The sequence below is a fragment of the Rhipicephalus microplus genome, chromosome 2, assembly GCF_043290135.1.
Source record: "Rhipicephalus microplus isolate Deutch F79 chromosome 2, USDA_Rmic, whole genome shotgun sequence".
NCBI classification, from domain to species: domain Eukaryota; kingdom Metazoa; phylum Arthropoda; class Arachnida; order Ixodida; family Ixodidae; genus Rhipicephalus; species Rhipicephalus microplus.
In genome coordinates this window covers 209163648-209180115 of record NC_134701.1, presented here as the reverse complement: position 1 = coordinate 209180115, position 16468 = coordinate 209163648, and positions in this window count along the sequence as shown.

Below are 16468 nucleotides of genomic sequence, written 5' to 3'. Positions count from 1 at the left end.
TAGCCACAGGACTAATAATGTTGAAGCAGAATCGCGAGTTGGGTGAGTTGGTGGGTGTTCATCGTGGAATATTTTGTAGCGCAACGGGCTAGATACGGACAGCTGTGTCAGCGCTGTGTCCCTTCTCTGTCTGTATCTAACTCATTGTGCTTTAAAATATTCCGTGATGACTAATCAAGTATCGAGTGTCTAAAATCACAAAGCACCATATAGCAACAAATCCCATGATCAGAAATCGTGTAACACTGCGTTAGTACTCGCGTGACTACACGTCACAATATTTTCGTTATGCGACTAGTTACGTGATGGTACGAGATTTTCAGTCACATATGTCGACGGTCGCAGTGCAGTGATTCCGGCGCTCGGCTGCTGACCGGAAGGTTGCTTGTTCGATCCAAACTGCAGCGGTTGCATTTCGATGGAGGCAGAACGGTAGAGGCCCGTGCACTTCGTAATGTTGGTGCACGTTAAAGAACCTCTGATAGTTGAAATTTCTGAAGCCTTTGACTACAGCGTGCCTCTATCAAATCATAACAACTGGTCACATGACTAAATCACGCACCATCTAGGCACGTAATTAAAGATCTTGACTAGTTACCACATTAACTCGGTCACATTATTCAAATTGCATAAAATCTAATTATGGGATTAAAATTACATAACATTTTAAATGGACTAAATTGACCTAAATATGGCTGGGTCGTTTGGAGTGAAATAATCCATGAGCAACGCGTGATCCTATGTTCCAGCATGTTTTTGTCTCTCCAAATATCAATAAAGCAAACTTTGTTCAACCCTTGTATTCACTGTAACGCTACATTTTTAACTGCAAAGTTCAATGCACAAATTTCAAAATATGCGATGACGAGGCGAATGGCTGCTATTAAAAAGCGAGTGAATATTATATATTAAACTGCAAAATTCACTAAATAGCTAGTAACTTGTGCCATGATGGAACAATTGAGTGTTCTATATGGCATAGATAAACGTCCATTAATCATAGGTAGTAGCATATACAGTAACTCTAATAAATGGTGGCTATGTGCGCCATGGGACAGCGTCTCTTGGTGGCCATAGATGCTGTATCATTGCAATCGAAGACTCGTGCGAACTCTTCAAACTGCATCAGGGGAATGTTGACACGGTCCTCCGGAGGAAGTTCACCGTGTTCGTGCCACCGGCGCCTCCGGCGGACAGTATCGCTGACCTCACAGTTGTCCTGCCCGTACGCCACGAAAAAGAGTTGCTCGGGCGTGAGTTGTGGTAAACCTGCCAGCCGGAAATTGGAATTAACGAACCGCCGTGCTCGTAGATTTTCCTGCATAAAGCAGTCCAAAGACAAGATACGACTTATATTCAGTGAAGTGTACTTTTTTTTAAGGGGCGAAGCTCCTTAGCAAATGGGTTGTTCCCTGGCAGCATGTTGTAGTAGCCACTTCTAGTTAGTTTTATGAATTGACTAAATGGTGTTGTGTGTATATTTCCTTGGAAATAATATCACTAGATGGTGTTAGGGGTTTTTGTATAGTCGACGATTAAAGAAGATAGATTGCGCTGTTATAAGAAATTGGCAGCCTATCTCCGGAGTGAACGATGATGGGTGGGGCCGTCTGTCTGATGCATGCTCTAGTGTGATAGGAGCACGTGGATGTACAGGTGGACAGTTTGCCCCACTCATCATCATTCACTCCGTGGATATTCTGTGAATTTTTTTAAATGCTGTGGATGACGAGAGCTTACGCAATTTTCCGAACGCTGTTTTTAGTTTTGAAGTTTGTGTGAGCCAAATATTTCTTCGTTACAACCACTAATTCAGGAGCTCTCAGGTCCGTTATACTAATAAAAGTAAAGGCCACTTAGCAAAGCGTTACCAATGAAAGTTTGTACTTGGGTTGCTATAAACAGTAATTTTCTATATCAGCATTTGGCATAGAAGTGCCACCAATGAATTATTGTATTCTGTTCACTATAAACGATAATTCCTTATATTTGTGTTTGCCATATAAGCGCTGCCAATTGAAATTCATGTTTAGTTTGCCATAAGTAATAATTTGATATATTGGTGTTCGTTATGTAAGGACTGCCAGCAAAAGTTGGTATTTAGATCATTATAAATGATAATTTGCTGCATGAATTCGTTACGATGAGGTTCAGGTGTATATATGAGGGAACGAAATGACCACTATGATATGACATTCTCATTTTGTTATTTGTTGTGACATGCTTGTGGCAATAATGTTATCAATCTTTATTGATGCCTTGTAATCCAGAATATGTAATCCAAGCTTTTGCATTTAGAAAATGCATAAACAAATTAAGAGTGGTGACACCTCAAGTTCGTGCACCACATCGCTGTAATGTTAAATTTTGATAAGGTTTGCTCAGGCTTGCTCAACCTCTTATAAGCAGAGATGGACTATGTTGTACACTTAGAAGGGTTGAACACTGAAGTTTTGCGGCTTTTGAAAACCATTATTTTGTTACAAAAGCCGAAATAAAGCATGCTTATTCACTGAGGAAGTAAATATATAGCATTAGGGAAAAACTATAAGGTTAAATTAGTCTCAAATAGTCGTTTTTGTTTTGTATCCTTCAAATTTAGTGAACGCAGGGCCTGATGAATAATACTACAAACTACGAAATTTCAGAACTGTATACCTTGAAAACTGAATATGCTTGCACGAGAGCGGTTGTCTGGTCCAAGAGAGCATGGCCAAGTCTGGTACGGTCGGTCATCTTGTTCAGGAATGCGCTCTTGAGGTTCCTGCTGGCGTTCTCGTACCGTTCCACCAGGCACCTCGTTGTGTCGTTCAGTCTCTCGTGGTAGCCCTCATACACTTCGGAGCTGTTAGGCTGCTCGTGGTTTTGTCGAAGCATTGGTGCTAATGCCTTGAAAACTCGTACAGCGTAGCGAGCGGCATGCACGACAAAGGGGACGCTGTCAGCGGGGAAGGTCCAGTTGAATATTATCATCGGCACATAGATGGTGAGGGATGGTGCGTCATATTTGGCATCGGTGCTGAACAAGGACGCTACACTTAGGTTCTCAGATGCGCCTCGGAGCGCCTGCTCAATTTCATCCTGTCGCAGCATCTTGGTGAAGAAGCAAAGGCGCTTCAGCGAGTTGCTCGGGTCCAGGTTGAGGGCGACACTGAGCTGCCGCTCTAAGCCTTGAGCATACGGACCGAAGCTGGAGTCATTTAGAATCCATTGTGGTACAGCAGATTTGACCTTGAGACTATCCAACTTATGTCTGGTAACCTGGGTGTTGTGAGCTGACACGGGTGCAGGCTCCCAATTCTGGGTCACTATTCTGTTCAATTCTGATGACCACTTTCTTAACCAATTGGTTAAATTCGTCATCTGTAGCGCGAAAGCGCGCGCATAGATAACCGGGAAAACGCGTTCTATTTCACGCGTGCAGAAGTCTTGAGCAGAGGCATTCTCTGGGAGGAGGTAATTGACTTCCAGTGCACGCAGGCGTCGCAAATTAGGCTGTGGCAGAAATGCGGCGAAGTAGACCATCACACGAAATCCCACGTAATTGAAAAGCGCTTGAGGGTCGAGCAGCGAACTTCTTGGTTCCTGGAGATTTTTGAAGAATGGCATTGACTTGACCAAAATGTCTACGTTATCATCTACCCTCATGGTGTCAAGGAAAACGGTGTGCAAGAAAGTGCGCACGCCAGCTGGTAGGTCATGGACCTTGGTCAGCCGGTGCCTTTCCGTGCATGCAGAGCCAGCAGAGTCATTTGAAACCATATCGGCAAGCAGCTCCATCGTCGTCTTGATGCCGGAGACATATGACGTGCCGTTGGTAGCTGGGCTGATGAACGTCACTGCTTGTTCAATGGCGGTTCTCAGCATCTGCGAATACCCGGGTGCCTCGAATTCGGCACGTCTGTAAAGTAGGACTGGTTCATCCACGGTTGGCACGATAGAGGAAGAATTGTCTTGTGGGTGAACTCCAATAGCTACACGTGCGAGAACTTCCACCTTGAAGTCTCGCGCCAGGCGTCCTGCGATGGCCCACACGGTTTCCATGGTAACAAAGTTTTCTGCTGGCCACGAGGAACCGAAGTATTCAAAAAACAACTCGCTCAGTTCTGTTCGACCCCACTGTTCATCATGCTCATGGTCGAGGCACGCCTCCAGAAGATTTCGGGCGGCCTTCATGCCTGGGTGCTCTTGATTCAATATAAAATTGAAAGCAAGCTTGGCGGCTTCGTCGACTATAAAAGCATCGGTAGAGAGTGCAGAGCCAACCATGGGGTTCCAATTTCGAGTCAGCTTGCCGCAGGCGTAGCTGTAAAAATTCGAGCATGGGTCTTTTCCAAGCGTCCTGGTCAAGTGCAGAACTGATTCTTTGCAGTAACGCGTGTCGCAAATGTACAGGAACCGTGGCCTTACGGATACGATTGATTCCATTTCCGTTGCGGCTGTTCCTTCTTTGGTTTTCATGTAGTTCACAGCAAATGGTTGGACTATGAAGCGGTCGCGAGGTATTTCGTGCACTGTAGCTAGCATGGTAAAGAGCTCAAGGTGGGGTCCGCTGTTCCAAGTTGCCCTGGTAGTAAATAGGAGGTATAGTATCCACATGGCGGCGACAAATGCTAGAGCAAATACCAGTCTGCTCTCCGGGTAGAGCACAGCGGGCCCGTCCAGATCCCAAAAATTAAAGTCCCGTAGGTCAGGCCCCCTTAGAGGTGCGTGAGGCCTTGATTGTAACTCGTAGTCAACGTTTTGCAATTCGATCACCTCCTGCATACCCGGATCATGTTGGTCGCTAAGTGCCTGCTGGAATTCTTCATTGTGTTCTGGTTCAGGAACGTCGACAGTGATGGCGTGCTCGTCTACTGGAGCTTCCTCTTCCAAGTATTCCTGCTCTGGAATGTCCTCTCGTGGTGACCCCTCCTCCGGTGGTTCCACTTCTGGTAGTTCTAATGTGGACAGTACGTCATCCGACAGTTCTTCCTGTTGATACATTTCAGAAGGTTCCTTTTCTGGCTGTTCCCCTTCCTGTTGCTGGCTCCACGAAGCAGTCTTCTCTGGCTCATGAATGTCCTCTTCCGTGATGTCATCGTGCAGCTCAAGTGTTTGCGAGACGTTGTTCAGGCTTTCGGAGCGTGCGTCTACTTGATCATATTCACTGGCAGTCAAGTCTTCGCTTCCACCAGGTCTTATGGCATTCTGAGGCTCTCTGCGATCGCTAGATGTTTCCAGTGGGGACACTATAGCCCAATTGTCTACTCCGAATGCAAGTTTTTTCGGCACCACAAGCTCGGGAGGTTGCTCGTCTAGGTGTATAGCATCGTCAAGTGCAGAGCTTGTCATCACCATGATAGTAGATGACCCAGCGGCGTTTTTTCCTACTGCGAATGCAAGCTGCTGATTGTACAAGCCATTGGTGCTCGCGGTACTTGTCTCAGTATGTTTACGTTTGTCCTCTGGAATGTATTTGGGGGTGGCGATGGCTTGTTTCGACTTGCTATTGGCATAGTTGGCGTCGTTTCTAACAGTGGCTGTCATTTTAAAATCTTGATTTGCGTTCAAGGTATTCCATGGAAGTCCGGATTTGCTGTCCACTTCAACAGTGAAGGGCACTCCTTTTTCTTTACCCGCGTTGAAGTCGCTTTCATTGACACTGGCTGGTTGCTTCTGTAGGCTGCTTTTCTTATCCGCATCTTCACGACGCCGCTTTTTTCTAGATTCGTTGCCATTCTTCGAGAGACCGCCGTGTAGTGTCGGCCGTTGCACTGTCTCATCTTCGGAGCTACTCATGTTGTCATCGATTACTTCACATGCTCTGTGAGTGCCACTTCGCTCTCTGTCCTCGCGTTTGTTTCGGCGGTTATAGAGCTCATCGGGATCCTCCTTGGGCTTGTCTTCTTTATTCGAGGACCCTTTGCACATCTTAACATCTTCATCAGAAGATTTCGCGTTCTTCAAATTGCTGTCCTCTCCATCCTTTTTCACGGAAGCCTTGTGTTCCTTGTCTTTCAAGTCGGCAGCCTTCCTATCCTTCGATTTTTTGCGTTTTCCTTCTTCCGCATCCTTAGCAGTCCTCTTTTCCGTTATATCGACTGATTCTTGATCACTGTGTTGCTCGTTTCGTTCCTTCGCTTCTTTCTTGTGGTGCATCGATGCTGCTGTTTCGCGTTTCGACGATTCATTGGCGCTCTCCGATGATCCTTTCGCCGGCTTCAACGAGGAGCTGCGCTTGTCCGTAGCGCTGATTTTGTGCTTCGGGCTTTCTTTGGAGTAATCAGGAGACTTTTCAGTGCCATGTTTTTGCCTCGGAGTTTCTTCAGAATGCCGGGAAGACTTTTCATCGCTATGTTTTTGCTTCAGGCTTTCATGAGAAGGTGTCGCAAGCTTTTCAGCGCCATGTTTTTGCTTCAGGCTGTCATGAGAATGTCTGGAAGGCTTTTCGGCGCCATGTTCTTGCTTCATACTTTCTTTAGAATGCCCAGAAGACTGTTTAGCACCATGTTTTGGCTTCAGGCTTTCCTTAGAAGGTCCGGAAGGCTTTTCAACGTCATGCTTTTGCTTCAGACTTTCTTCAGAAACTTCGGAAGGCTTTTCAGCATGATGTGTTTCCTTCAGCCTTTCTGTTAAATGCCCGGAAGACTTTTTAACGCCATGCTTTAGCTTCATTCCTTCATTAGAAGGCTCGGAAAGCTTTTCTGCGCCATGCTCTTGCTTCGGGCTTTCATTAGAAGGTCTGGAAGGCTTTTTAGCGCCATGTTTCTCCTTCAGGTTTTCTTTAGAACGCCCCAGAGACTTTTCGGCGTCATGTTTTTGTTTCATGCTTTCTTTAGAATGCCTAGAAGACTTATCAGCGCTGGATTCGCGCTTCGAGCTCTCCTTAGAATGTTTGGAAGATTTTTTTGGGTTTTCTGAATAGCCCGCTTTCTTGTCCATTTTCTTTGAACCTTTCCCAGTGGCTGTTGCTGCTTTTGGGTTTTTCGCGTCTCCCCCAGCAATAGCCGCAGTGGCTGCCATGAATACGTATGTATCCGAAGGCAGCACCTTCAGTTCAGAATCGGAGCCACTTTTGTGGGAGCCTGTGTGAGTCCGTTTCTTCTGGGATGCCTTTATGTTGTGGAGCCTGGAAGTTGATTGCGCGTCTTCGTTTGTCGTCTGTTGCACAGTAGAACTAAGCCTACGCGAGCTGCGGACTCCTGTTGAGTCGCGAGTCTTTTCAGCAACCTTGCCACCTTCGAGTGATCGGATTTCGCGCTTGTGTTTCGAGTGCTTAAGCATACCTTCGTGGCGTGCTTGTTTGTCCTTGGCGTCTTCGCGCAAGGTGTCTAGCACATTGCTCCTTGGTGCCTCTTTGTTAGCACTGTCGTTGGTGGATGCGATAACTTGGTTACGGTGGTATGTTTTGCAAAGTACGCCGTCGAAAGGCAATGAGCTTTGAGTTCCCTTGCACCTTTCGCTCGGTACCACTTCGATGTCGAGCGATTGCTCGGAAAGCTCGTAGATGATTTCCGGAGTGCGAGGTGACATCATTTGGCCACTCTTCATGTCCCTTGTATACTTCGGCTTTCCGACGCCTTCGTCAATGATTTGTTGTATCTCTCTCGGACCTGCGAGATACGATCCGCAGTTGTCGTGGACGCACTCGTCGCGTATTGCGGCAAGGAAGCCCTTGTCTTTGGTAGCGCGGTGCGTGCCGACTTTCTTCGAACTCATTTGAACGGGTGGTGGCTTTATTTTCACCACAATACGGCCGCCCTTTGTGTCCTTTGTCGTTTTCGCACCCGTACACGTTGTGCTTGGTTCCAAGAGCTGATGAAGTAAGGTACTCTCTTGTGCCACCGCTACAGGAGGCTGCCTATTCTCTTCTGCGCTTTTATTTAAAGCACTTTTACTCTTTCCTGCCGACACAGATGGCCCACTAGTGGTGATAGCAGAGGCATGTACGCTACCAGAGTCGGGTAAAAGTTCCTCTTTTAGGACGCTATGTAAATGTTTTGCAGCGCTGATAGATGATCTTCGGGCTTGCTTATCGACTAAGGTGGACTCGTGGAATAATTTGGATCTTTTGTTGTTGACGCCATCACTCTCGGTCGCTTGCTCCGCTGAAACGTCGCCATGTAGACGCTTATACTTCGCCGCACATACGCTTGCTCTCCTTGGAGGTTTCATTGGCGGTAGGGTAGACGGCTTACGAATGTCTGGTTCGGCGACGGTTGCCTTTGTTCCATTAGCCTTGAGTGCATGTGTCTCGTGCGTCGGAGAGTCCGGCTGTGAGGATTGGACTGCAGGAAATACACCGGGTCCTTTGCATTCTTCGCGATGCTTATCAGTGCCCTCTTCCCGCGCGGGGCCTTTCGCCGATACACTCGCTCGGCGTGCAATTTTGACCTTGAATAATTCATGCTGCATGTCGAGGGGGCTTTCGGCGACCTTTTCAGAAACACTGGCTCTTCGGGCTGCTTTTGCAATGAACGGCTCAGAGTCTTCATAGCGGCCATCTGAGGACACTACTGAGCCTTTACTTTCCCTGGACGCTTTCACTTTGAATGGTGCGGGCATTTCTTGTTCGTCATCCGGGGACATTGCGGGAAAGCCGCCTCTTCGCACTGCTTCTGCCTTGAACGATTCGTACATTTTTTTGCCACCCTCTGGAGCCACTGTGGAACCTGTGCTTTTCCTGTGTGGTTTTCCTTTGAATGGTTCAGACATGTCCAGAGTACCTTCAGGTGTCACTCTTGAAACGCTAGCCCTGCGTGCTGCTTTGAATGTTTCAGGAATGTATGTGTGGCCCGCGGGTAACTTTGTGGAAACGCTTGCTCTTCGAGCTGCCTTTGCTTTGAATGGCTTTTGCCCTTCTGAGGGGCTGTGCAGATTGGGTGAGACCAATCGATGCAACACGCTAGATTTTTTGGCAGCTTTGGCTTTGAAAGAACCATCGTCACTTGCGTGGGAAACGCTAGCTCTCCGAGCTGTTTTTACCTTGAATGTCTCATACTCATCCGAAAGGTCTCCAGGAAAATCTCTTGAGACACTAGCCCTGCGTATAGCTTTTAATCGGGGTTGGTCTTGTTCATGGCGCATGCTTTCATTGGGTGGAAAGACTTCATTTGACGAAACGCTAGTTCTTCTCGACGTTCTGGCTTTGAAGGAATCTGAATCAGTGGTGGTGTGGTCTAATGATGTCGATAGTGCCTTTGTTAAAACACTTGCCCTGCGCGCTGCTTTAGACCTGAAAGCATTTATGTCTTTGCCATCAGGTTTCGTAGAAGGTCGTCTAGACGAAACGCTAGCTCTCCGTGTCGCTGTAGCTTTGAAGCTGGCAAAGTCCGCTGCAGCAGCAGCTACTGGGGGCTCTTTTTCAGGGCTCGAACCCTCCGAACTGTCTTTCATGTGCGACCCAAGCTTTAGAAGAAGACCTGCTCCGACACTTGCCCTTCTTGCTGCTAGCAACTTCGTCCTGCGCGGTGGAGGTGGCTCATTGGTTTCAAAGGGTTCCTGCTGTAACATGCTGGCTCTCCTTACCGAAGCCATCGCTAGCCTTCCATGGGATTGCTCAAGAGCCGCTGAAACGCTAGCCCTTCTCGTTGCTCTCTGTTTTGTAGAGTGCATAGCGCTTTGTCCTGTTGCTCTCTGTCCTCTGTCAACTAGGTCCACTTCGAGGTCGCTGCTGCCACCTTTGTGAGCTGACCTTTTCCCGGCGTGAGATTTTCTTCTCGTCTGATCATTGTTGAAGATCCTTGACTGTGGCAGCCCTTGCTCGCTCAGCAGTCCTGGTTGGCGGTTGCTTTCTGCTGCTGTTGTTTCAGACATGCGCATCTTCGTAATGCCTTTAGGTACACTTGGACCTTTTCCGATTGCAGATTCGGGCGCCGTATGGTCGAATCCGACTACGCTTACGGGACGTCGATCAGATGCCTTTCGCGTATCTTTCAGCTCGAAAGGCGGCAGCCGGGCATCGCTAACTCCTTCAACGACTTTCGCTCTTGCTAGCGCTTCTTCGGAGAATCTCTGAAACTTTAGCGCCTCTTCGGAAGCCTGCTGCGCCTTGCTCATAACCATGTCGGCCATCTTTGAGAGGTTTAATGCGGTCTGCACCGAGGGCGGATGTCCAACGACTGGAGCGCTCGCCCATCGCAACCGCTGAGCATCGAGAAGACCTGGCGCACCATGAGGTCCGTCGAAGCCGTAACCATGACCGGGCGCGGCCAAGTCATACCCGTAGGGCAGTGGTCTGTAGGGAGGTTTTTCTCCCTGGAAGTACGTCGATTGGAGCGAGGGGTCGTACGGGGAGCGTGTCTGCGCGTCCTGAAGTGCGCCCAGTCGCGAAAGTTCCTCCTCGCCGCTGGTGTCGGCGACTTCTCGGAGAGCACGCCTGAGAGCTGCGTACCCCGCGAGTGCCTCGTTTGCTTTCTTAGCATAGAAAACGGCCTTGTCCATAAGCTCCTTGGTGTACAGAGCTCGCATCTGGTGCTCGGACTCGTGGCTGCATTCAAGCGAGTCAATGGTGCGGGCTGCTGCACGAAACTGTTTGGCGAGGCGCACTGCCCGCTTCACATCGCGAGAGGCGACCGCTAAGCGTGCGCTGGCCTTGGACATACCTTCTTCACTGCTGAGGTCTAAGGAGGTGACGGACGTGTCGCTAGATGCGCTCAGTGCGAGCCCTTCTTCGTCCGGCACGTCCGTGGCCTGGTCCCTGACGTTGGAGTGGAAGCCCTTCAGATGGTGCTCTTCGTCGATGCAGCATCGTTCGCAGCACGTGTTGCAGCGGCACAGCTTGGGCGTACAGCGTCGTGGTGGGCAATATTCTGGTATGCACGCGATTATGTCGGCAGCCTGCCAGACAATGCCGCGGCCGTGTTCTTCGAGGAGCTCTCCAGCCCGGCGCAAGTTGCCATCTAAGATCTCGAAGTACTCGTAGTTGAGTTCTTTGGGCAGCGATGGTGATTCGGAGCCGTCCGTCGTTGAACCAGAGACTTTCGGACGGCGCTTCGGACTGTCAGCGCCCTTGACGCGAGTGAGCGACTCGGAGGTACCCACCTTGGAGCCCTTGGATTTCCGTTTCGCCTTCATCGTCTTCGAATACGCCGTCGTCTTCGTGTATGTCTCGTCTTCGTCTTGAGCGTCTTCGTACCGAGAGGAAGATCTACGACTATGCGACTTGGTCTTGGAACGCTTGTTGGCTTTCCTATCGCTGTCGGCCATGATGGAGTGCGTTCCTCCCGATCCACGTTGACGGTGGAGACGCTCTTCCTCCGAACTTATCGATGCTTTCTTCTGTGAGTCGTCTTCTCTTTGAGATGTCTCATAAGGCGAGCGGACGAGTGCTGGCCGAAACTTTCAGACTGCCGCAGGTAGACGTCGGAGCGAGTGACGCGAGACACGTCTGCTGCACGTGCCACTTGGCGGATCTTCTTTTTCGTCTTGCTTTTTGATGCCTTGAATGTGAAAAAAAACTGTGCACGGGAATATGGAATATGTCTAGAAATATCGGCAAAAAGTGTCGCCTTTACTTATGGGGGAAATAAGATATTTTTTTATTCTTCGAAGGTTTAATATTTAATAGGTTGACCTCCAGAAACGCGATAACGACGATGCGGCAGCGCCAGCCAGCGCATACTTTATTAGTACGTAATGTTATGATTATTCAATTTATATTTCCTAGATGATTGATTGATTCGTTTTCCTTCACCTAAATTTCAAATTCATGTTTCTCCGATGTATCAAAGCATTGATACTTGTGAACAATGTCGATCAAAAAGCAAATATCAATATCTGAGGGCAACATCCATAGGGAAGTATCAAATGCTGTCCTTTTTTATACTAGCAAATGCATAGATACGTAATTGTGAAGAACCTGGCGTTTCTTACGCTGCACTCACAAGGCGACGCAATGCATAATAAAGCGGGTATTTCCTACGAACTATTGCAATGAAAGACCAACTAGCCTGCATACACACCCTCGTTCAGTTTCCTACGCTTCGCTAAGACGATACAGTGCTGCTACCTACCACTGGCTGCGCGTTTTACGCAAACTCGTGTTTCTGGAGATTACTACCAGATGGCGTTCATATCTCACGCAGCGCCTTCAGACAAAAGACTATCGTCTTTCGATGGCATTCGCTGCGAAAGACGTTGATACGCAGCCAATTTTTATCGGCAGGAATATTTGGGTGGAACATTTATGTAAAACTTTAATTGTTTACGGGGGTGCCGCGCGTACATCAAACGCTATTACAGTTGTCGCGCGGACACTTTCAATCGTGGTCAAGCACCTCTGGGAATCGAATTTCTTGACCAAGATTGACTCCCTTTCGCGTGATTCGGATGCTGACCCGAAGGTCGCGGGTTCGATTCTGACCGTAGTCGTCATATTTCGATGGAAGCGAAATGCCAGATGCCCGTCTGCTTCGCGATGTCAGTGCGCGAACCCGAGATGGTAAAAACTTCCGGAGCCCCCCACTACGGCGTCTCTCATAATCATATTGTGGTTTTGGGAAGTAAAACCCCAAATATTATTATTACCCTTCTCGTGTAACAGCAATCAAGAAACTAGATTCTGCATCGATCGCGATCAAAAGTACATCGCGTGACAGCGGCGTAACTTTTACGCACACATTTTTGCGATCGCGTACAGAAGTTTCACTGAACACCAGTTCCTCCAGGTGAGTATATCTCCTTCTTATTTTTTTTGTTTGTTTGTAATAACGACTAGCTCTGCTTTTTAAGGAGTATTGCGAATACACAAAACACCCAGGCTCCTCCGAAACGATCTGTCACAACGACTTTGGTGTTGATACACAAGTAATGCATTCATTGAAAAAAAACAAGTCACCAGATGTTCTCTCCGAATGAATGATCGAACGGTAGCAGATAGTTTACTGGTTGTGATTTGATCTTTCCCGAAGCACGAGCACGTGATTGCGTGGTAATCAAGAAGCTTGGCTCAGGGTATGTGTTTTCGTATTCGCTTAGCGTCGCGGCTCGGATGGCTAGGACAACCACTGTAAGGGTGAGTGCCTCGTAGTAGTTGGACGTAATCGCATTCGAATCACCACGATCTGGGAAACACTGTCGTTCGTAATCAACAGCGTGGAGGCTTTTATGACGGCTGCTCATTACGTATTCAAACAAGCACTCGTAACCATGGCGCCGGTTACTTCCTCCAGTTCTGCCGCGCTTACAAAGCAAGGCAGGTGTGTGCCTGTACGGAACGTCGCGCATCTTAATACAGCTCGGGAACCGAATGCGCAATGTTTTCAGACCACGGCCGTGGCATTTTGGTCATGGACGAATGCGGCACTGAAGTGCTCACGGGTGTGTCGAGATTCGCAAATCTGCGGGCTCCCAGATAAGAAGTGATTCAAAGCAATAAGGACAAGTGTTTTGCAGCGAAACCGGATAACACTCGGTATATCACGTGATTGTATTGTGGTAAGTTCTAGTGCTTCCCACCGCTCTTTCTTACTTTCTCTTTCTCTCTCTGCGTTCGTTCTTTCACCCATCAGGATTATTACTGGCCGTGCATCGGAGAAAACGGCGCACGTGTGCCATGATCGATGCAGAAGAGGACGAAGAAGAAGAGGAGGATGGCAAGAGCGAGCTTTCGAAACGTTCTATTCTAGTGTGAGAATTCGCTGCTGGCCGTTGAAGCTTGCTCTCGGGGTGTGGCCAAGAATTAGGTAGCTGTTGTTGGTTAATTGATCCATAATCGTTTCTTATACTGCAATAGTTGTTTGATAAGTGTTCTTTGTGCAGTTCAGACAAGACAAGATGCCCTTATCTTCGCCAGGTCTAGGGACTTTTCTTTGGTCTGCTTCTACGGATCCGAAGGAGGTGCCAGTGGATCTTTTCTTGCGCAACGGAATATTCCAGTGGCTCTAGTCCCGAACAATGGCGGCATCATTCGGACGAAAAACCCGAAAATCATTCAGGCGGAATTGCGGTCAGTAACGGCCCATTATTAGTCCATAACGGAGGTCCGCCAGTTCGGCAGAGGAGGCATACTGTGCTTTTCGCCAGACCAGTCCTGTGTCCTAGATCTTCTAAAGTGCTCGACGTTTGCATCCCAGCCAGTGAGCGCGTTCATACCTTCTCATTTAGCATGTACCCGAGGTCTAGTGCGTGGCGTCGATGCCAACATGCCACCCTCCGAAGTACTAGAGTGGTTTTCGCCAGCAGGTGCTATTTCAGTCTATCGGTGTGGACGGGTGGTTGATAAGAACAAAATACCAACTGAGTCTGTAATTGTGACCTTTGCGTGATCAGTCCGACCATCAGAAATTAAGGCTTGGCCTTTAATTTACAGAGTAGAGCCGCTCTCTCCTCGTCCGGTCCAATGCATAAAGTGTTGGCGTTATGGTCCCGCAATGAAAAGTTGTAGGTCAGCGGTCAGGTGTAAGGTATGCGGGGAGGTCACAATTCTAGCGACTGTCAGAGTGATGAAGAAAAGTGTTGCCTATGTAACGAAGCTCATGTGGCCGATAGCTCTAGTTTTTCGGCAAAGGTACGTGAACTGCAAATTCTCGAGATAGTAGAACGGCGCACGTGTGCCATGTCAACACCAGAATTTACTCACTTCAGATTTCCATGGAAAATTCATTGGTGTCCTACAAGACAGTTGGAAACCATAATAATCAGATTTCGATGTCGCGTCTCCCCGTTAAATTTCTATTCACACAGGGCTGGTCTGGCAATATCATCACTATGCAACTTTTGTTCAGAATTGGAAACAATAGAGCACTATTTTTTATCATGTAGCCGATACAAATTGCTTAGGAAAACACTCTTAGTCCTCCCATTCGCTAGCCTGGGGCTGAATTTCACTGTAGAAAAAGTACTTTCCTTCGGTGCTTACGATCTGGGCTTCAGCCACGAGAACGTTTTCTATGCAGTTTGCAAGTCCCTTAATGAAAGTAAAAGAATTAATCTTTTAATTGCGTGATTATTATTCGTGAAAAAAATTCCAACATACACAAGAGCATTGTTGAACCATGCTGATTCCTATTCAAGGTAATGAATAATTGTCTTATCTGAACGAGTGACAAACAACTATTGCACTCCTTTCGTTCTGCCTAGGGTGTATTTTCTTTTTTCTTTCTTTTTTTCCAGTGGGTGGTTTCGATATTGAAAAAAAAATATCTTACTGAATTAAGTCATCAATTCTTGGCCGATCCCCCCGAGTGGGTACGAGCCATGACTGTGGAATCATCATCATCATCATCAAAGAGCGAGCTCCGGTCCATCACGATAGTTTTATGTTTGCGACATACTAATTACAGCGGGCTTAAATAGCTTCGCTGTTACAATAAGCTATTATTGTCCTTTTACAAAAGCAAGATAAACGTCATTTTGCTCTCAATGCACACAAAAACGAAAGACGTGTGGTCGGGTAGTGCTCATGGATAAGTACTGCTCAATTCCACGTCGACATGGCAACCGATGTAAAGGCCAGTCTGGCCCGAAACTTGCTAAGCACAACTTTCTACCCCTGTAAGAGGGATCTCCAACCAGCAGCCCCCACATGATAAACGTCGTCTTATACTTTCTTTTAATGACTGTGGCTGTTTGTGACATTATACTAAATGGTGTTCGCATTACGTTTTGGCTTATCATGAACAATCACGCTTCGTTTGTTTAAGTTGCACAAATGTGATGCGTGAGGCAGGCACCCTATGCACTCACCGTTTATATATATATATATATATATATATATATATATATATATATATATATATATATATATATATATATATATATATATATATATATATATATATATATATATATATATATATATATATATATATATATATATATATATATATATATATATATATATATATATATATATATGAGCTGTCCGCTCATAATAAGTTCACGTGCTACGTGACGCCAAAACATGCGAATAACAGTGTTTTCACACTCGTTGTTTGGCTTATAGATGGCGCTGACTGTCACTCCTACTTCTAAATTCACATATAAACCCCAAAAAGTGGATGGAGGGACGGCCGCTGTGATAGCTCAGTGGTTAGAGCATCGAACGCGTTATTCGAAGGTCGTAGGTTCGATTCCTGCTCACAGCTGGTAATTTTTTCATCCACTTTTCTTTCTTCTTTCTTCTTATTTACATTCCATTGGTTCTAATAACTTCCCCTGTACATTCCTTGGCATTACTGTTTGTTATATCTCATTAATATTGTGTTAAAACACGGAAATACGAGCCCTTAGGTATACACTTCTCTCCCTTATTTTATATATATATATATATATATATATATATATATATATATATATATATATATATATATATATATATATATATATATATATATATATATATATATATGTGTGTGTGTGTGTGTGTGTGTATGTGTGTGTGTGTTTGTGTGTGTGTGTGTGTGCATACACTCTTCCTCTTCACCTCGAGTCTCCTGCCGGTCCCATAGCATCGCGTCGCGTGCAGGACGGCGTTTCATGGCGT